The 21,832-nt window shown below is 51.9% G+C and overlaps 1 protein-coding gene across 5 annotated transcripts in view; it reads right to left on the reverse strand.

Annotated features, from left to right (window-relative positions):
• The window catches only part of ZNF516 (zinc finger protein 516), a 123,946-nt gene that overhangs the window by 80,198 nt on the left and 21,916 nt on the right, over positions 1-21,832 (reverse strand). The window lies entirely within an intron of this gene.

Raw genomic sequence — 21,832 nt, forward strand, 5'->3', positions numbered from 1 at the left:
AGCTGACAGCTCAGAGCCTGGAGCCTGCTTTGAATTCTGTGTCTCCCTCTCTCTGTGCCCCTCCCCTGCTTGCGCTCTCTCTCCCTTTCCCAAAAAATAAAGACACATCAAAAAAAAAAACAAAAAAAGAATATTGCTAAAATGTCCACACTACTCAAAGCAATCTAGATTCAATGTAATCCCTACTAAATTCCAGTGGCATTTTTCACAGAACTAGAACAAATAATTCTAAAATTTGCATGGAACCCAAAAGACCCCAAATAGCCAAAGCACTCCTGAGAAAGCACAAAGCTGAAGGCATCACGCTCCCTGATTTCAAACTATATTACAAAGCCACGCTAATCAAAACAGTATGCCATGGGCACAAAAACAAACACACAGATGAGCGGAACAGAATTGAGAACCCAGAAAGAAACCTACATGTAGACAGACACTTAATTTACAACTAAGGTGGCACCTGGGTGGCTGGGTCAGTTAAGCGTCCAACTCTTGATTTTGGCTCATTTCGCGATTCACGAGTTCGAGCCCTGCATCAGCTGACAGAGCAGAGGCTGCTTGCGATTCTCTCCCTCCCTCTCTCCCTCTGCCTCTCCCCTGCTCGAGCTCATTCTCTCTCAAAATAAATGAATAAACATTAAAAAAAATTGTTTTTTTAATTTACAACTAAGGAGCCAAAAACATACAATGGTGAGAGCAGTGTTTCAATAAAGGTGTTGGGAAAACTGGACAGCCGCATACAAAAGAATACAACTGGACCACTCCCTTACATACACCAAATTAACTCAGAATGGATTAAAGACTCCAACATAAGACCTGAAACCATGCAACATCCTGGAAGAAGACACAGGTAGAAAGCTCCCTGACACTGGTCTTAGCGATGTGTTTGTGACTCTGACTCCAAGGGCAGGGGAAACAAAAGAAAAACAAATGAGACGACATCAAACTAAGAAGCTTCTGCACAGTGAGGAAAACCATCATCAACACAGAAAGGCAGGGCCCCTGGGGGGCTCGGTCGGTCGAGCATCCACCTCTCGATTTCAGCTCGGGTCACGATCTCACGGTTCATGAGATCAAGCCCCTCACTGGGCTCTGCGCTGACAGCTAGCAGCCTGCTGGGGCTGCTCGATCTGTCCCTCCCCTACTTGCACACACACGCGCACGCTCTCGCTCTCTCTCAAAATAAATACACTTTTAAAAAAAGGCGACCTACTGACAGAAGATTTTTGCAAAGCATAAATCCAGTAAGGGGTTGATTTCCAAAATATATTAAGAACTCCTACAACTCAACAATGAAAACAACAAACAAACCGATTAAAAAATGGGAAGAGGATCTCAAGAGGCGTTTTTCCAAAGACACAGAGATGGTACACGAAAAGGTGCTCAATGTTGCTAATTACTAGGAGATTATAAATCAAAACCACAACGAGAAACTACCTCACGCCTGTCAGAATGGCAAGTATCAAAAAGACAAGAAATAACAAATGCTGGAGGAAAGGCGACCCTTGTATTCTGTTGGTGGGAATGAAAAACAGTATGGAGATTCCTCAAGAAATTAAGAAAAGATACACGATATGGAAGCAACCTAGGTGTCCATCGATGTACAAATGGAGAAAGAAGACGTAGCATACACACACACACACACACACACACACACACACACACAAAGGAATACTACTCTGCCATAAAGAAGATGAAATCTTGCCATATGCGGTAACACCGATGGACCTTGAGGGCATCATGCTAAGCGAAATAAGTCCGAGAAAGACAAATACCGTATGATCCCATTCATAATGTGGAATCTAAAAAATACACAAAGAAAACAATGTGAAAACAAACTCAGAGATACAGAGAACAGGTTGGTGGTTACTCAAGGGGGAGGGGGTGGGCAAAATGGGGGTCACTGTGCCCTGACCGATGGTGACCGGGTTTTCGGTAGCGATCACTATGTCGTACATACAGGCGTCAAATCGGAATGCTGTACACCTTATATAATGTCACATACCAACTGTACCTCCTAAAAAAGAGAGTGTTGGAATACTGGAAGCACCTCAACCCTAGCAAATAACTGTAAATGAAGCACCTCAACTCTGTTCCTGTTCGTTGCTGAGTCTACACGGGGAGTGTGCAGATATTATTCTCTCAAGAATAACTCCCACTCTCGGCCCCAGTAAGTAACAGGACTGAAAGAGCTGCTCAGGGGAAGCGTGGCGGGCCCCGCCCCTCCCTGCCCCTCCCTCCCCTCCCCCACTCCCGCCCCCGCCCATCCCCCTCTCGGGGCCTGGGGGCGGCTCAGAGGGCTTCCTAAGGAATGCGGTTTGAGAAAATTACCCTTTGTTAATTCTGGTATTCAAGATTCCAAAAAACAGAAAAGTCACCTGAATAACAAACTGTTCACATGAAAAGCAGTCTTTTAAGAGAGGGCTTGCCCACAGAAACTCGGGAATCCGCCCAAAGCTGGGTCCCAGCCTTCCTGCCCAAGGCACAGGCCGGCTTTCTGGCCTCGGGCTCCCAGCGATCCTTCCCACGGCTTCCCGAGGCAAAAACACAGCAATGCACTTGAGGTCTCCCTCCCCTGTTTTATACAGTCCCTTCCTAACCAGTTAAATACGACATGGCCAGTGTGGGGGGGCGGGGGGGAGGGTAAGGTAAAACAGTCCGGGTTTTTACACAGCAAGCATATGCCCGAATCCACGGGAAAGCTCGCCGTTTTCTGCTCTGTGGAGTAAATCAACACAAAGCAGAAGCCGGTCGGTTTGGGACCGATTTCCCCAAAAGGATCAGAGAGGATCCCATCAAAATCTCATCCCGCAAAAGGAATCCAAAGGCTGATTTGCAGACAACCTCTCGAATTTTTGAGCACTTGGCATAACAGACCAAGTGTGCAAGTGTCTGTGAACCGGTGGGAGCGCCCTGCTCGAGGGGCTGCTGGGAAACTGGAAGGGGCGCTTCCTCCTCCGAGCTGGGACTCTTCAGTGGGAGGAAGCCGCCCTGCAGCTCGTCCCGGTTCTCAAGTAACTCTCTAGCTGGGCACGTTCTCAGTTCTGGTTCGTTAATGAGCCGTATCACGCCAGCAAAGGGGAGGTTTGCTCTCCCCAGCGCCGTGGGGTCACTCGTCCTGTCCCCTCCGGGTCACCCTCTGGGGCAGCCGGGGCTTCCGGGAGGCGGGACCGGCGAGCGGCTGCAGCTGAATCTGTGAAATCCCAAGAAGCGGCCAGGCCGGGAAGATGCCCTTACAAAGAAAACAGCTCACAGCACACAGGACGCCCGGGACATTTACGGGAGTGGTATGGCTCCAAGAGGCAAGTCATAAAATCAAAAGAATGAGTCTCCGGCCCGGCCTGGCGGCGCCCTTCTGAAGGCGAGGTCCCCCCGAGCGTGGGTCCTGCCCGCGGCTGCAGGGACAGCCCAGAAACACAGGCCCCTGGTGGGTGCTGGGCCCGGTCTGCTCAACATACAGCCTGTTTGTTCGCCTGCAGACAATGAAATGGGCTTTACTAGTTACACTGTAGAATTATGAGCCATGAATTAAAATACATCATTAACATCCTGCACAAGCTTATCTACTGCTGAGACAAAAAGCCTATTCTTTGAACAAATGGGGAGAAATTCCCTGACAACAATGAGGAGTCCCTCTCCGCACACACCAATCTGCCCGAGATTAACAATCCCAGGCTTATAGTCCCCGGCCCCGGGCCCGAGCCGCCCCATGAAATGATGCATTCACGGCTGGACAGTAAGGACCCAGGCCTCACAGGGCCTGGAGGCCGCCTCGCACAGGCCAATCAATAATCCATTATGAGCAAACCACATTTCCACTCTAATAAGAAGAAATGAATAAAAGGCCACCAGAATCAGCGGCATTCACAAGAAACCCCACCCCACCTCCCCCACTAGGGAAAAAGGGCACAGACCCACTATCGCCGCAGGGTGTAAGGAACACACAACTGCCCACGGGCAGGCCTTCCTTCCAAACAGCCAAGAACAATGTGCTCAGACATTTCTGCCAAAAGCACTCATTTTAAAGGTAAGTCTCGGATATGCTTTGTTCAGAACACGAGACTGGGGGGGAGGTGGGGGAATAAACCATCAACACGACAGTGAGGAAATCCCATTTTTCTGAACAAAGGTTCCCTTTGAATTGTCCTGCACCCCCAGACAGAGCAAGAGCCAAGCACAGGAGTCCCCAGATGTAACGAACCGTCCGTACTAAGGTTCTACTACGCAAACGCCACGATTTTCCGCCAGACGTCCTTCAATTCCGTGGCTCAGACCACGGCCGTGGCGTCATCATTCCGTTTACAGCAAAAACGCCCGCATGACCTAAATGCGATTCTGCAGGTAGGCTACCTTTTATGAAGTTGTTTACTGCGGCCTGTCAAACGCCCAAATAAATTCCAGAAAAGACAGACACCATCTTCACCTCCAGACGGAAGGTCGAGACGGGAGAACATTCACTAACAGTAACGACCGTATATACCAACATATTTCCAAAAGAAAATAATAAATCAACATCGGTATAAACGCTGCCCGTATGGTCCTTTTCCTAAAATAGAAAGATGGGTAGTCAAGTGTGACCTTAACGCGGGCACGAAACACGCATATGAATACACAACGTAATTATTGATTACACTCAGGAGAGTCCACAAATCACCAGCGAGGATGTGGGAGTTCTCCTTCCCCAGCCATTAATAACAGATCCAGAAAAATCCAAAGCAGTCATGGAGACTTTAATAAAGAGGCATCCACGTGAAAACAGGCAGGGGCTGGATTTGTTTAATATCAAAAGGGAAGAAGCATCTTTTCACTTGTTTTCTCCTTTGCTTCTCCAAACGAATGCACAGCTGCGGCTGGCTCTTCACTATCTCCGAGGAAATAGGTTATTTCCAAGGACCCCACGTAGTGACTTTATCAATCTATTTGTCCCTAAAAAAGTGAACTTCTCAAAACTGAAAAAGAAAAAAAGGAAAGAGAAAGAAAGAAAGAAAGAAAGAAAGAAAGAAAGGAAGAAAGAAAAGAAAGAAAAGAAAGAAAAGACCCAGAGCTTGCTCTATAATGTTCTGCAGATAAATGTCCTGTCTGTCCTGTGGGAGGCCCTGGTCGGCCACAAAGAGCTGGGACCTGGAGGTAAATCCAGCATCCAGGAGCGGCAGGCACCGCCAGTGTAGTTAATGATCTTGTCAACATTTCCATTAAGAGCCCCATTTCCAGAAGCTCAGACTGCGTGTGCCCCAAACCGGGCAGCTCAGCTCGGATGAAGTCTGCAGCCACGGACAGACTGCTCAGCATTTTACAAAAACAGAGAGCAAATCACTCGCTTCGGTATGTGAACCACAAAAGCAGTCGAGCTTTTGACTTTGACTTTTTTTCACATGCTGCATCAAGGCGATGAAAGCCCAAGTTTCAAATAATTCAGAAATACTGAAAACGTGGGGAATACCAGAGAAAACGAAGACCCATAAACTTCCATTTTTAAAGCAAACACGGAATATCAGAAGGCCTCAGAGAAATTGCCGGGAAAAGTCCCATTTACAAGCGGCTTGTAAGTTTTTACGGAGCCTAAACCCACAAGTGTAGAAACTCTCACAAAATCAGTGTCTGATAGAAATTTTTTTTTTAAGAAATTATCAACAGTGAAAATTAATCCTGTGTAGAAAATATTTTTCTTTTTTTTTTTTTTTTTTTTTTTTTTTTTACTGTGTAACAAACACTCCCTGGTCTACTGCACATAACTTCTTAAAATTTGTACTCATTGACTGTAAACCATATTTTAACAGAAGTTTGTTTCTACAAAGAAGCTATATTTTACTGCACGTAAACCAATAACAAAGGACAGCATTTGCCACCCCCCCCCCCCATTTACATTGGCCTATTTTCCAGACTTTTGCCTTAGTAAGAACACGGACTACAATGAATACCTATCTGACATTATCGCCTTCCTCTGTGCTTTTTGTGAACAGCCTGGTAGTCTCCACCATCAAATAAAGAATTGTACCCAAGAATACAAAGAGAGATAATTAGGTACAGTCAGCCATAAAACATTCTGTTAAACATTACCTTCTCAGGCAGTACTGTTTAGCACAGAAGTTAGCCCCCAAAATCCCTTCAGTAAGAGCACACGGGAAAAATAAACACTTCAATAATCAATTTTACTGAATTCTAAGTAACTGCGTACAAACATTTTCCATAAAGATACCATGAACGGAGTTCATTTTGGTAGGACAGCTGAAAGGCGTATCATGCGAGAAATTAATTTAAGATTTTGTCTGCCCTTGCACAAATACCAATCAATACTTTAAGACAATCAAAATTATAAAAGGACGAGCCTCCCCAAAATGCCTTAGTATCTAAAGCACATACCATATAACCAGTCTAAATGTTCCAGATCCATTACTGCCAATAACTACTGTAACATGACCTAGTTTATCACTCACACACACAGCACCTTTGAAAGCAGCTGGGTATTTCAGCCTCTTAAGGAGAGTGATCTATCAGAGAATGTTTACAAAGAGCAATTCTTGACAAGAACATGGTGTCACATCGCCCTAGGATTTATCCTGCGTTGCCTGTCTAAAAATATATTTTCGAGCTCACTTAATGACACGTCACTACAAGTTCTAACTTTTGAAGATAAAAGACCAAACCCTCCTCCTCTTGCAAGGAACAACAAAGGACAAACAAGAAAAAGTCCACTCTGACTCCCCATAACAACGTTACTGTGTTATGCGGTTACAAAAGTTAAGAAAATGCTCTATGCGAAGTGATCGTAAATGATCTCGCGGAAATGAGGACGGGATGTTTTCTAAGCCAAAGCATCTTACCCAGCAACAGCTTTTGGGAAAAGAGAATATAAAATACAACAAGGCACGTTTCTGAATTTCAAAGCGCACAGCCCCCACACGCGCCCCCCAGTCGCGGGGGAGGAGGGACAGGAGACAGCATCGGGCCTCTGTCTGCCATCGGCCTGGAGTATAGGGGAATGGAGGGCTGTGCTCTATTTAATGAGCACAGCGCTGTCCTGTGGCACTCGAGACAACAGCACTCAGACCAGTTGCTGCAAACGTTTTCCAAGAACCCAAAGACCGTGACACTGATTCAGGGACCACGTGCGAACCTTCCATATTGAAACCTCAAGTGAAAATGGCGGTGGCCGTGTGCCATCCGATGATGTGCTAATTCTAGCACCACCGTCCTCCCCCTCTCTCTGTTCACCCCCCACCCCTACAGGCAGAAACACTGCCACACAGAAAGCTCTAGGTTCCTTCTGGATTTGTTCAGCGCAAACGCCACGGGCAGATGTGCTCGGTGGCCGACCGAGGTTCCCAGGGCCACACGAGCACAGGTGGGGGAGCCAAGGGCACGGCTCGGGGCAGGCGGCGGAGGCCAAGTGGGCCAGAGGCCTGGGAGGCCCACTCCTGCGTTCACGGGGACTGTGACATCCAAGCTGGGGACGATCTGGTTCAAGGAAATTACTCCGGAGTTAGACTTCACTGAGACGAATTCTGGAAACGCCTCTTCAGTGAACAGGATGGTTACTCGTAAACTTCCCGTTCAACACACACACGACGCACACGCCAACACGGGTCTGTGGCACAAAGACGCAGCGTGGCGGCACCCGCGTCTCTCGGGAGCACAGACCTCCGTGGGAGAGAGCCAGCGGGGCGTGTATGGCTCACCCACCTAGCAGAGTAACAAAGTACTGGAAAAATTAAATACGATGACCCCAAAGTGGGTTTCCAACTCAATTATCCGAACGAGCTATTACACGACTTAGTAATCGCGATGTCTCACCGGAGCCAACCTTTACCCTCGCGCTTCCCCGCCAGTGCCTGGCCTCCCCCTCGCTGCTCTTTCCTGTCTCTTGCGAGAGGAGAAGGGCAGGGCCCATCAATCTGAGATGCCGTGAAATCGCTCACTCCTTCAAGAACACGCTGTGTCACTGCAGATAAGGACAGCGTGACTCCCCTCTCCTCTCGCGGGAAACAACAGATGCTTACTCTGGCTCCGCTCCCCGCTGCACTCCCGGGGTGGCCCCAAGTGTCCAAGCAGAACCTCTCCAATTCCGAGCCCCAGGCGCACAGGCACCCGCACCCCTTCGGGGAAACGGGCATCACCGACGGAGAGACGGTGGCGAAGGCGGAAGAACACGCCGCCGCGCCTCTTTTTACCCATAAATAACTACCAACGACCCGCTCGTCGCCAAAATCAAACCAGACACGCGGCGCCGAATCCCCCAAATGGGCACGTTCTCGGGGCAGAGACGGGCCTGTGGAGCTTCCGTGCGCCTCCACCGCGGCCGAACGACCAGGAACCAACCCCAGGCTTCTAGACCCTCACCAGGCACGCAGCGCATTCCGCAACCTTACGTTGCTGCGTGGCCGCGGCTCCCCCGGGAAGGCGCAAGCCGCGTATTTTCGCCGGACACACCATCAACCCCTGGCCCTCGGAACTCGGGATCCGGTTTAAACTGCGTGTTTACACCTTCGATGCCGTCAAGAGGCACCGTCCACTGATTCACTGTGGGGGGCTGGTGACCCCCATCCCAACTACAAACCCTGATTTCTCAGCTCGACACTCAACAATCGTGCCGCGACACTCAGGCACACATACACCGCAAATCACTTAAGATTTCTTGCTTTATATTTACACTGAGTCGTCGCCCTTCTTTTTTTCCTCCAAAATCGGTCAGTTGCACTAACTACGCCCGGTTACAGAGGCCGGGAGGCTTGGGAAGTCATGCACAGGGTACTGGCTGTTCATTGTGCGACAGTGCAAGCCATAGAAAGGGGAACACCACCGGAGCGCTTCGGATCTGTCATGCCGCTAAATTAAGCTGACGGGGCTCACGGGAAGGACTCAGAAGTCCTGCCAGCAAGACACCACACGCGGCAAACAAAAAGACACTGATTTTCCAGCATTCATAGGTAAGCGCATATCCCACCACGTGCGTGTGGCAAAGCACAAAGATCCGCCCAAGTTCCTTGCGCGTTAGAGCCGCCTTCTTAGAAAGTTCTCCTTCAGGAGGTACAGGATGCGCGGACAATTTTAAGCTTTTTCTCCTTACCCCAAACCTACCTGCGTTTGAGATAAGCATACGGTATTTGCTTTCCTAGTTAACGATGCATTTTCTCCGCCCTGTTCTAATCTCTCTTAAGGGAAACTACACCCAACAAAGGCACTGACTGAGCGACAGGAACCCTTTCCAAATTAGGACCAAGAGTCACTCTATGCTTTCAGGAGAGACACGCGTGCTACGACTCGGGGCCCAGAGTACAGAGGGCTCCGCGATACCTATTTATTTTTAAGTTTTTTTTTTAACATTTTGTTTATTTTTGCGAGAGAGAGACAGACTATGAGCAGAGGAGGGGCAGAGAGGGAGACACAGAATCCGAAGCGGGCTCCAGGCTCTGAGCTGTCAGCACAGGGCCCGACGCAGGGCTCGAACCCACGAACCGTGAGATCATGACCTGAGCTGAAGTCAGACGCTCAACCCACTGGGCCACCCGGGCGCCCCAATTTTTTTTTTTTTTTTTAACACAAAGCAGTTCCTTTCAGGAAACCACATCGATCTGGTCTTGCAGTCTAAGAGGAGAATTCCCCTGGATGTCACACTCTGGAAACACAGCTTCACCAGGAAACACATGGCAAAGATCCCCCTACTTCTGGGGAGATTGGCTTCTCATCCACCTCAGGTCTCCACATAATTTAGAGCCACCGTTTGAAACAGTACCGCTCTGACTGGATGCTCGGCCCAGCGCAGGGCGGACCCTACAGGTCTCCACCCGCACGCGACGATGCTCTCGGGATGCACGTAACAATAATTCATTTGGCCAAGCCTGACCCGCCGCCCCAGCCCCGCCGCGGCCAAGCTCTCCCAGGAAAGCCCTCCCGGAAGGAGAAACTGGCTCATGGTTCTCTAGGCGGCACGTCCCGTCCTCCCCCACGTGGGCCGGCACCCCGAGCGGCCTCCCCCAGCAGGGGCTGCACATCAAAACCCCAGCCCGGAGGACCTGCCGGAAGGCAGTGCGGCCACGGCCGAAAGCACAGAGACGACGGCCACTCGGGCCCGGAAGCCCAGACACCGCACAGGAGACTGGTTCTGTTCCTCGGTGTTTCTGGAAGGGGCAGGAATTGATTCTTCCAACCCACTGAACTCAGTCGTCAGGGGTGGTTTACAGCTGCCACAGAAGCAGAGAGAGGCACCTCTTCTAACAGGACACCTGTCTCCGCCAGCAGCAGCAGGCCCCGGCCTTCCGTGCGACAGGATGACCTTGACTGTGCCCTCTGGGCATCCGCCTGTGCGTCCCCAGCTCTCCCCAGCTCTCCGTGCCACAGCAAACCAGAAAACAGGACCGCTTGCCGGGCACGCTGAGGGGCGAAGGGAGCCAGGGAACCTTCCGAGAGGCCCTGGGTCGCCCCACATCTTACGGCCTTCGAAGGAGATTTGGGGGGAGTCATTCGCCACCTACAGTTTCTACAGTCGTCAGAAACGTATTCCAAGAACCAGGTTTCAAAGTCTTGTATTCCAAACGTCACATAAGAAAAAGCACATGAAGTCCTTGCCTACGGCAGCGCCTGGTCTGCTGTGGGCACCCCTTTCCCTTCAGTCTCAACTTCAGGATCCAGGGGTAAATAACCAGGAGGAAGTGCGTGGCAACCATGGAAGCCAACACAGATTCACACCCCCACACAGGGGCAGCTTCTGGGTCCCGAGGCCCTCGTCCTAGGTCTGATGACTCATGAAAGTCAACAGATACCTGCTGAGGGACACCCCGGGCCGGGCGGCCCCCGGGCGCTGCTCACACCTGGGCAAGCCTCTGGCTCACCTGGCCGTGCGCACCTGCAAAGGCAGAGTGCTGGCCACACCCCTGCAGGTACAGATGCTGAGGGAGCCCCCCTGCTCCCCTCCTCCTCTGACACGACGGCCCAGCCAACTTCCCCAAATCCAGAGAGAAAACGCGCGCGCTCTCCCTTTCCACCGTGTTTTGTGCCAAAATAGCTTCCAGAGTAAAGTCAAGTTCAGTGTTTTCCTTTGGCCTTCTAAACTTATTTTCCAAGGGTTTTTCTCTCAGAGCTCTCGAGGCTTCCGTGGACTGCCCGGGCTCCCCACAGGAGGGAACCTCACACGGGGCTTCGGTTCTTCAAACTCCTTCCAGCAAATTCAAACCAAACCCTCTGACTACTTGAACCAAATGACAATCCACCAATTGCTGGAGAAAAGGAATGAGGAGTCTGTGCCACCCTGACCTCCTTATAAGGAATGTAGGCCCCACACCTAGGCTTCTAGAAGGTCCCTCCAGGTAGAAACAGATACCATAAAGGCCGGAGTCCACGCATGTCCCAGCACGCGGCGTGCAAAGACTGGAGACACGCCCAAGGGAGATGAAACCTCTCCCTCCGCGGACACGGGCGGATGCTGCCAGCACACGGGACGGAAGGCAGCGACACCCAGGAGCCGGGGTTACCTGATCGGCACCGGGGCACCACCTCCCCCGAGGGCCCGTGTCCGCCGGCCCCGCAGCGCTTGGCCCAAACGCCACGGAGCAGACGCTGTGCACACGCGGGCCGAGAAGTTATCCCGTCTCCTGTGCAAACGACGCGTCCCCAGATAACAAAACGAAAGGGTCCCTGCCCACAGGCTCCGTGGAGACCTGCTCACACAGCCGGCTCTCCGCAAAAATTCCTGAAGAGCTTTGCTCTACTCCACTCTGATCCCCACGTCCTGATAAACGGGAGGCTCCCGCATTCCCGGTTATTTTCCTATTGACCATCAGACTCCTTGTCACATTTTTCCTCCTATGCCAAGAAAAGTGACCCCACGCCGAGGTCAATGTAAAATCTATTGTGTTTGCTTAAATGCCCTCAATCCCAGGTCTGCAAACAAGTCTAACACATCAAACGGGAAGGAAGCCTAATTTGGACCCAAATTTGACTTTCCTGTGACCAAGTCAATGAGGTAACAAGACCCTTCCTAACACACCCCACTCAGTGTCGCTGCGCTCAGGAAAGGAGCTGAAACCACGCCCCGGGGCCTCTCCCCAAAGCTGAACTAACCAAACGTTCCTTACCCAAGCAATTACACTTTCTGAGATTTTATGCATTTTTAATTTTTTTTCCCCAGTTTTTTATCAAGTGATTACACCTGCAAGAACAGTCCGCTATCGCTTTTAAGAAAACAATTAAGCGCAAACGCACGCAAACACGCATGTGTCCAGAGGACAGAAAAGCAGCCTCGCTCGGGCAGCGGCCAGTAAAACACAGCCCGGGTCACAAGCGCGCACGGAGGCCTTCTCACCCACTGTGTGAGCACCAGGTGGTAGGGACAGCGTGCGAGGGGGCTACCTGCATCGGTTGTGACCATCCGGACTGGCCATCGATGCAGGCCATCAACACGTCACCAGTCAAGACCGGCTACGGGGCTTTCCTCGCCCTGGTGCCCTACTCTGTCCACAGGTCACGCCTCTGGCCACCAGGAAGGCCGTGCCCGAGGGGGGGGCTTTGTCTTCTGGACGGTGGATCTGAAGAGCTGCGCCTAGACCTCTCACCCTGCACCGCCTGAATTTACAAAGCCCCTCGGATCGGGGCTGACCTCGACCACCACGTGGACCTGTCCAGTAGGGTGCGGTGCAAACTGAAAGAAGCATTCATTTCAGTCTCAGCGTCCTTGGTTTTCAAGTGTTACCCCAAGGGCTACCGTTCCCACCAAGCTGGAAAGACATTCCGCACAAACTGGACAGCGAGCTTCAAAAGGACACTTGCAGACATCTCCTCAAGTCTTAAGTATTCCTGCTCTATGAGCCCCAAGCAGGGCATGGAAGTCTTTCCTCTCAACCCTAAGTTACACATACTTTTTTAACAATGGAAAAGATTCCCCCACAGTCAGATCTCACGGTGATACTCTTTCTTGACGTGGTCACGCGATGTGTCTTCGTCCAGGATCAGGAGCTGGGAACTCATGACACGGTGTCCCCGGCGTCCTGGGGGCCCCTGACCGCATCTCACGCTGGTAGCTGGGACCTGGGAAGGGCGGGTGGAAGGTGGAAGGTCACCGAGACCAGGAGCCCGGAGGCCCAGCAGCTCTGTGGGGTACCGGGGGGCCAGACACCGGTCTTGCAAGGCCTCCCACGCACCCCATGCTTGGTCACTTCGCTTGCAAAGAGGTTCAGAGGTTTCCTTTCATCTCTTGCATGTTTAAGAAATTATTTGGTGACGTATCCTTTAAGACCCGACGTGCACCATCCGGCCGTCAGGACGCTGGGGCAGGCCCGGGTGTGGAAGGGTGGACAGCATCACAGGGGTGCAGGGACACTGCACACCAACGAGAGCAGAAACTGCGGCTGGGCCTTATGGGAGCACGACGGCCCCCTCCCACCCTCAGGCAATCTCCAGCGCACAGAATGAGCGCTCCCGTACAAACCACCCGTCGGACAGCTGGTCCTGGACGGTAGCGTCTTCTACACGAAGCGCTAACTTTCCTCTGACTTCCTTTTTCCCGGACGGAAACAAACGTTTCAGAGCTCTGAGTGTTCGGAGACCATTTCCTGCCTCTGGACACCACAGGAGGAACAAGGAAGAAGAAACAGGACAGATTTTATGCTTCAGCAACAATTCTTTAGTCCAGGAAACTCAGAGGAGAAAGAAGCCTTTTTAAAACACTCTGTTGAACGCCTCCGTTGGGCCAAGGGAGCCCGTGCGTGTCTGGGAAAGGCTCTGATGCTGCCCCTTTGCAGACAGCACACGGGAAGAAAGTTCCAGAGCCAGGCGGGAGATGGCGGAGGACAACATGGCTTGGCGGGCGCCCCCCTCTGCCTCCTTGTTCAGACTCACTACAGCAACAAAAGACCAAGGAAGCCGAGCTGGAAGGACCAAGGAGCGTAGGTGCATCTGAAGGAGGAGAGCCGTCAGTGGGACCCGACGAGGAGAACCCCTCACCTCCACTGTCTTCCTCCCCTTCCTCCCACAGGCCACAGAACATCAGAGCAGCTTCCTGCGGGGTCACATGGCCCCCAGGGTGGAGGGGGGGAGGGACTGGGGTCCTGGGAGGGCAGGAGGGGACTCAGCGGGAACCGGGAAGACGGACACGGCTGGAGCACAGACAGGGGCTGCACCCACGTGGACCTTCCAGACTTGACCAACGCCCTGGGTTATTTAAGATGTTAGCGCAGGGGACACTGGGCGCAGCGGCTAGGGGAACTCTGTCCATCCAGAATTCTCGCAAAATGACAGTGACGTCACCCGCACGCGTGCTGTGCACACACTCCCTCTGTCTTTCAAGATAACAAAACACTAGTAATGCGCTTTTACAAGGGCTGCTGCTGTATTTAAGTAAAATACTGTTCACCTATTCCGAATATGTAAACGAGGGCTGCCTGACTCTTGATTTCAGCTCAGGTCGTGATCTCCCGGTTCGTGGGTTCAAGACCCCTGTTGGGCTCTGTGCTGACAGCACAGACCCGGCTTGGGATTGTCTCTCTCCCTTTCTCTCTGCCCCTCTCCAGCTCATGTAAGCTCTCTCTCAAAATAAATAAATAAACATTAAAAAAAAAGAATTCTATCAGAGTTTTAGAGGTGACGAACGCCAATTCCTCTTGACAGATACCCCTCTGATTACGAGAACACGGGGGCTCAGGCAATGAAGCATCTGACTTCGGCTCAGGTCATGATCTCACAGTTCATGGGATCGAGTCCCATAACAGGCTCTGTGCTGATAGCTCAGAGCCTGCTTGGGATCCTCTCTCTCTCTCTCTGCCCCTCCCCAGCTCGCACTCTTTCTCAAAATAAACATTTAAAAAAATAAGAATAAGTAAATGAAACAAAAAGACAGAAAAACACAGGACCAACATGTGAGGGGCAGACACCAGTCCCCAAATGAAGGAAGGTACACAGTCCAGCCAGAGAGACTGGGCTGCCCCAATCCAGCAATGCAAGGGTCCCCGTGGATGCCTCGGAAATGTCCCTGCACTCACCCGAACAACCCCCCCCCCCCCGCCCCCAGGAGCCTGCCGCTCAAACACACGAGAAACAAAGGCTAACACTTCCAGTGCCTCGCACGTGCCAGGAGCTGCTCCAAACACATCTTTGGGTAGCCACCCACTTGACGTGTGCCAGGCCCTGTGCAGTAACTACAGTCACTCTGTCCCCTTAACAGGCAAGGAAACGAAGGCACAGAGAGGGTAAGCACACGGCCTAACGTCACACGGCGCAGAGGTGGCTAGCAGGCAGTCTCAGTGCTTGGCTCCTCCAACGGTTATGGGGCGTGTGGGTGGGTCTGTTCAGGCTTCCTCTGGGGGAGAAGCAGAGCCCAGCTCCGCACTCACAGGTCTCAGACACCACCTTGGAGAACAGAGGGGATGGAACGGAGCTGGGAAAACATGGGTGGTAGGCACAGGCCACCGGAGGACCAGCAGGAAGAGACTTCTAGAGAGAGTCCTGAAGAGGGAAGAATGCAACCCCCCCCCATTTCTGCCCACACCCCCCTCTGATCACCACACCGCCCAGTTCTGACCTTAGAAGAGCAGAGGCACCAACTTCAAATTAAAACCCAGCCCTTGCTCTCCTGAGCCCGTGTGTGCCGATGACAGACTCCTCTTGTGACTTTTCATCACATCCCCTGGGACCCGAGCCCTGCTGGGAAAACCCAAGGACCCTGGGAACAAGTATTAATTTAACCCGAGCGCCTGATGTATCTCATTTAGGACGCAAATCGCGAGTAGCACTTGTGTCACGATCAGGGTCACGATCAGGGTCCCGCGGCAACGCGGGCCCCGCGGGCTCACCAGACACACTGCGAGTGTGTGTGCTGTCACCCACCACTGCCCTGCCACCTGCAGGCTGACTCAGGAGGCGCAGACAGCAGGGGTGGGGGACACTTCAGCCAGAGACCAGCACCCCTGGGGTTGCGGTGAGCTCCTCCAGTGCGCGGGGTGTCCGGCCCAGCCTGCCCCGTGCAACCGTGCGGTCTACACCGCAGGCCCCGCTCTTCAGTGCAGGATTTGTCCGACAAAGCCCCGCCAGGAGTCCAGGAGGATCAGCCCAGAGTGGGCGGGAGGGCACCAGACAAGAACACGGTTGTTTGGGGGGCTGAGCGGCACCCACGTGTCCAGCACGCACGGGGGACAGATGCGGGAGCCATGAGAGTCCCAGGGAAAGGCAGAGGAGACAACCCACTTGGACGCGGTGTTCCAGGAGACCCAGGGATGGGGAGAGGGCTGGGCTAGAGGCAGGCCACACGGACAGCAGAGGGGACTCCAAATCGGAGAGACGGTGTTTGGGTAGATGTCCTCGCAGGGACCCATGCCCCCCAAGCAGACAAGGAGGACAGGGCTCATGGGCAGTCGGAGAGACAGGATGGGGGATACGCAGTCAAGCAAGGTGTGCCTGAGGAAGGCCCTCACTGACATCAGCCACCAAAGCCTGTCCCAAGGGCCCCACAGCAGAAACGAGGACAAGGAGCCAGGGGCCGTGGACCGCGGGCCCTCCCGAGAGGAAGGTAAGGACAGAGGCAGGGTTCAGGGCCCGAGGGAGGGTCAACACGGCGGCCCAAGAGCCGGGGCCCCAGAATGTGCCGTCGGCCAGAGACAACTCTGGGTCTGTGGATGACCGTCTCTGAGAAGCTGGGGCCGGGATGAACATTTCTCACACCTCAGGGAACCAGCGATGTGAGGCCATCTCCCAGTCCGGTGACCATGCAAATGTCTCGCCACCCATCTCCGTGGCCCCAAGCTGAGTCTAAGCACCTCAGGGGCAGAAATGCCCGGGTTTCCCCAACGGCCGCAGGTGACAGTATGGCTCAGGACAAAAGAGCATACAGCCCTGGGCGCCGGTCCCAGGTTGTACTACCTGTAACCGTGACCTTGAGGAGGACACAACTCATCGAATCAGTTTATAGAGTCTGAGCCCCAAAGACCTTTTGCAATCCGCAGGGGCAGCCTCCGTTTCGAGGCAGAAGTTTGGTAATTTCCTGCCATTTGCAGACACATTCAAACTGTAAGTCCATTCGACTCCTGATTATTCTGTTACCAGATAAATTCATTTCCGTGTGCAAAGTAAGTACACACTTCTCAGCTTCCCAGGGCAGCTCTTGAGAAGTCAATATAAAACGTTGGTAAGTGAAAGGCAGGGAGTTGTGCCTCCAACCACTATCTGAGCATCTCCAAGCCCCTAAGCGCGGCCTTCCCAAGAGGAAGGACACACAGCACATCCCCGGCTTCTGCTTGGGGACAGTGGTGACCGGCCTATCGCAGACAGACCCTTTGGGGCCCACACAGAAGGTGGGTGGCCTGTCCCACACACACCCGTCCACCCACGAGGAGGCGGAGGCGTCTGGGGGCCTCTGGGACGTGAGGGCCAGGAGGCTGGAGCACACCCTGATGGGTCAGGGAGCACAAAGGCCGAGAAACCGGGAAGCTGTCTCCCCACTTTCACAGACATGTGTTTCATGCATCTGAAATCAAAGACACTGAAATTAAGGTTGGCAAAGGCCTTTGCTGTGGGTGACGTGGGGCAGGCCCACGGTCACTTAGTAAGAAAAGCCGTCACGCTAGCTGCTGATGTCACAGAAACCTTCACTCGAGGCGAAGAAATGGAAACGTGGGTCCGCCCTCCCCTGCTGCTTCTACGGCTTGGTTCTCAAAGAACCGTCCTGGGGGACACCTGCGGGGCTCCGTCGGTGAAGCATCAGACTTGCTTCCGCTCAGGTCATGATCTCAAGCCCTGCATCAGGCTCTGCGCTGTCAGATGCCTGGGATTCTCTCTCTCCCTCTCTCTCTGCCCCTCCCCTGCTCACACACACACTCTCTCTCTCTCTCTCAAAATAAATAAACTAAAAAAAAAAAAAAAAAATTCAAAGAACCATCTTGGGCACACGGACTGCGTACTTCTGCATCTCTCCAGCCATGAGAGACCCTGCACCCCCCGCCAAGGGAAAGACTGAGCAGAAGCGTTCAGAGAGAACATCCGGGCCGGAGGGTCCTCGAGCCTCCTACTTCCCACAACGCGTTTAAAGGCATTTAAAGTTCATTCCCGAATAGCTGTGTGTGTATTTTTTTAATGAGGCTACCGTGCTTCCGCATGTACGGCCCCGGACGCCCGCATATAAATAACTGGTGTAGTCAGATTTGGGTGTCCTCAACGGGAAGAAAGTCTCTCTGCCCTCTCCCGGCAACACGTAAAATTAGGAAACCGTGCGGAGCAGTGAAGTCACCAGCCCCAAATTACACCCAAACTTATTGTTATTAAGGATCTGCTGCCCTGTTTTTTTATATTACTAAGAAAGCTACACTCATCACATCTTTATATTTAGAGGGCTCCTTAAAAATAAGTGTTAGTAAAGACCTATGAATGTATGTATTGTACACAGGGGACAGTCACAAGAAAGTACTCATGATTTTAGGTTACGCATTTTCCCTTCTACATTGAAATAACCAAAAATCTAGTAATAGTTTCCACTACTGCATTTGGGGTAAAAGTGCTTTCTTTCAATGCAAGAAGAAATTAAATAAAATTACCGGGTTGGGCCAAGAAAGGACATTCACTCTTTAGATAAAAGGGATCGTGGTAATGTTAGTCCTCTGACCAGAAACCTTAATATTTTTAAAAATATAATTTCATGTTGGGAGGGCACAGAGACTTCACTTTCTATTTTTATCTCCTTCCGTTCTAAAGCTCTGGGAATCTGACAGGTTAAGTCACACTGTCCTCAGAAAACCAGACACAGTCGCCTTAAGTTGCTCTCAACGAATACTCATTAACTATAAAAAAGTGGATCGTACACTTAATAATCACCAGGGCGCCTGGGTGGCTCAGTCGGTTAAGCGTTCATGATCTCATGGTTCGTGAGTTCGAGCCCCACGCAGCTCGGAGCCTGGAGCCTGCCTCGGATTCAGTGTCTCCCTCTCTCTCTGTCCTTTCCCTGCTCACACTGTCTCTCTCTGTCTCTTAAAAAAGGAATAAATGTTAAAAATAATAATAATAATCATTAAAATGCCCACTTTTGCATTATATATAATTTAACCACAACAATAAATGCAAAATAAAGAGATTTTAAATGGTTAAGGTCACTTACAAAGTTTTAATATTATAGTCTTAGAAAAAAATCATAACACACATTTATAGGTATCTAATCTGTTGTTAAAATTACACGAGCTACGTTCATCTTGAAACGATATTATCGCAAATAAGGGTGAGACGTCTAGGTGTCCGAGGTCATCACTAGAATCCAGAGACTGTTTAAACAATTTTTTTTCCCTCGACAAGGAAGCCAGTTTTCATGCGCCAGATTTGGAACGGTCTGTTTGCACACCGCCCTGTTACACCCCACGTTCTCCGTGCCAACCACTTCGAGAAGAGCCTTTGCTTTCTCTGTCCCTCCTCTTTTAACTGAGCTGGGCACACAACAAAACTTCCAGGATGCAATTCTAATCCACACGCATAAAGAAGAGTGCCACCAAGGACGCATCTCGAGCGCACGTAAATGTGCTTTGACCACAGAGGCTCTTTTCGCACTCACTGCTTGAGAAATTCCAAGTTCGAGTTACTTTAGATGCCGCGTTTAACGGACACTGTGGCGTTTGGATCCAAGGAGCCCTTTTATATAAATCAGCTTTGGAATGTCCCACCTCTTCCTGACTGGAAATTCCATACGAATCCCATTCTGTGCTCTCTGGTTTATTCTGAGAATCTTAAATCCATTTCATTTTGTGCTACAAATATTTTACAACCACCCTTGGCCAAAAGCACTCAAGTTCTGACTTAGTTCACATTAAGAACTTCTTGCCTCTGATTTTCTATAAATCCTACGCACTGCAAGGCCAATCCTGCCCTTGAAAATGTTTCCATACAGCTCCATAAACCAGATTTTGGAAATCTGTTCTATTTTCCGTACTTTTCCCGGTTTTCTTTTTTAAAAGTATCTCTGTAAGTGCATAAATTAAAAGACACCTTTCCCATGCTGTATCCTACCCACATCAAAGATAATGATTTACATTATTCCTCACCAATCTACTGGCTAAAAGAAATAAGAAATAGAAAAAAAATATTATTCAAAACTCTTATTGGGGCGCCTTGGGGACCCAGTCGGTTATTTATCCAACTTCGGCTCAGGTCATGATCTCGTGGTGTGTGAGATCGAGCCCCACGTCGGGCTCTGTGCTGACAGCTCAGAGCCCGGAGCCTGCTTCGGATTCTGTGTCTCCCTCTCTCTCTGCCCCTCCCCCCGGGGCGCGCTCGCTCTCTCTCTCTCTCTCTCTCTCTCTCTCAAAAATAAACATTAAAAAAAAAATTTTTAAAAACAACTCTTACTAAAGAAAAACCTAGCAGTCTGCACAACGTGACGTCCAGTTCAGATACTATTACATTCACCAAACCCTCAACCGCCTGAACTCAGAAGGTAGGAGTCCTCTGTCACTAGCTGGGGACCTCACAAGGATCGCCTCTGGCACCTAGCAAGACAGGCAGCAACCCCACAGTGCAGGCTATCCCTGGGCCTCGCTCCTGTGCCCGCCCCTGGAGGCGTGGCCTCGGGCTGGTCATGTGACCCGTGGCCCTCACCTTCCCGCAGAGCGCCTGGTGAAGGGCAGACTGGAAGGCTTCCTGGCTGGACCGCCAGCGCGGTGGGGGCGCAGGCCAGGCGTCGCTGGCCTCTGAGCTCTGCACAGAACCGCTCGGTGGCCTCACCACGTCACACGGGAGCGTGACAGGAGACCCCCAAGGCTACCGGGGCTCCCCTGAGATCCCGGTCGGGCAGCCATCAGCAAAGCCGGGCTTTGGAAGCGGGACCGCGACCCTTTCCAGGCACAGCCTCGGCCAGGCCCAGCGGCTCCCGGCCCCACGCTCGCCACCTACACAGCCCGCAGCTTGGCCCGGGGCCTCCTCCCACAGGACACCTACCTGGCGAGGGCACCGCTGCCCCTGCAGCCCCAGGCGGAGACCCGGGGTCCACCCGGCGTCCCCCACCCCCACACATCTGGCCGGGACCGCACTGACAACTGGCCAGGACTTCGGCTTCCAGCGGGACCCCTCCCCCCCGCGTCACGGCCACCCCACGGGCCCCCAAGCACCACCCTCCCTGCGTCATCTGCCCTGAACACCCTCCTCCTTCTTCGGTCTCCCCGCTGGGGAGCCCCCTGCGGCAGGCCCGAGGGTCACGCAGAGCACACCCCGCCCCACTGACAGCCGGCAGAACGTCCCACTGCCTCTTGGCCAAAGGCGGAATCTTCCAGATGATCCAGAGTCGTGACTGTTTGCCCACGACGACCTCTCAAACTTCACCCGCCAGCTGCCGTCCCTCACATGTGCTTACACACATGCGCACACACGTACACACGTGCTTACACACGCGCAGAGACGCGCGTGCACGCACGTGCACTACACAAGGCTCCAGGAATACCAGACTTCTCCTGGACTTGATCCTCGTCCAGCACCCTTGCCTGCTCAGGGATCTAGTGTCCTCACAAGCACATCCGTCACAATCTACTTGGAAAGGCAAACGGGCCAAATAAAAGAGGATTCAAAAAAACTCAGAAGCAGAAAAAGTAAAAATGAAAACAGTCGGGCAATTATCACTACACTCAGTAAGCACAGAAGTATAAACAGAATCGAGTCTGGGGGTGCCTAGGTGGCTCAATCGGTTGAGCATCCGACTTCGCTCAGGTCATGATCACACACGGTTTACGGGATCGAGGCCCAGGACAGGCTCTATGCTGACAGCACAGAGCTTGCTGGGGATTCTCTTTTCTCTCTCTCTGTCTGCCCCTTCCCCGCACGCTCTCTCTCAAAGTAAATAAACTAAATGGGAAAAAAAAATCAAGTCTAAATAACTGTGATCTACACAGAAAAT

Source organism: Acinonyx jubatus, chromosome D3 (genome assembly GCF_027475565.1).
Source record: "Acinonyx jubatus isolate Ajub_Pintada_27869175 chromosome D3, VMU_Ajub_asm_v1.0, whole genome shotgun sequence".
NCBI classification, from domain to species: Eukaryota; Metazoa; Chordata; class Mammalia; order Carnivora; family Felidae; genus Acinonyx; species Acinonyx jubatus.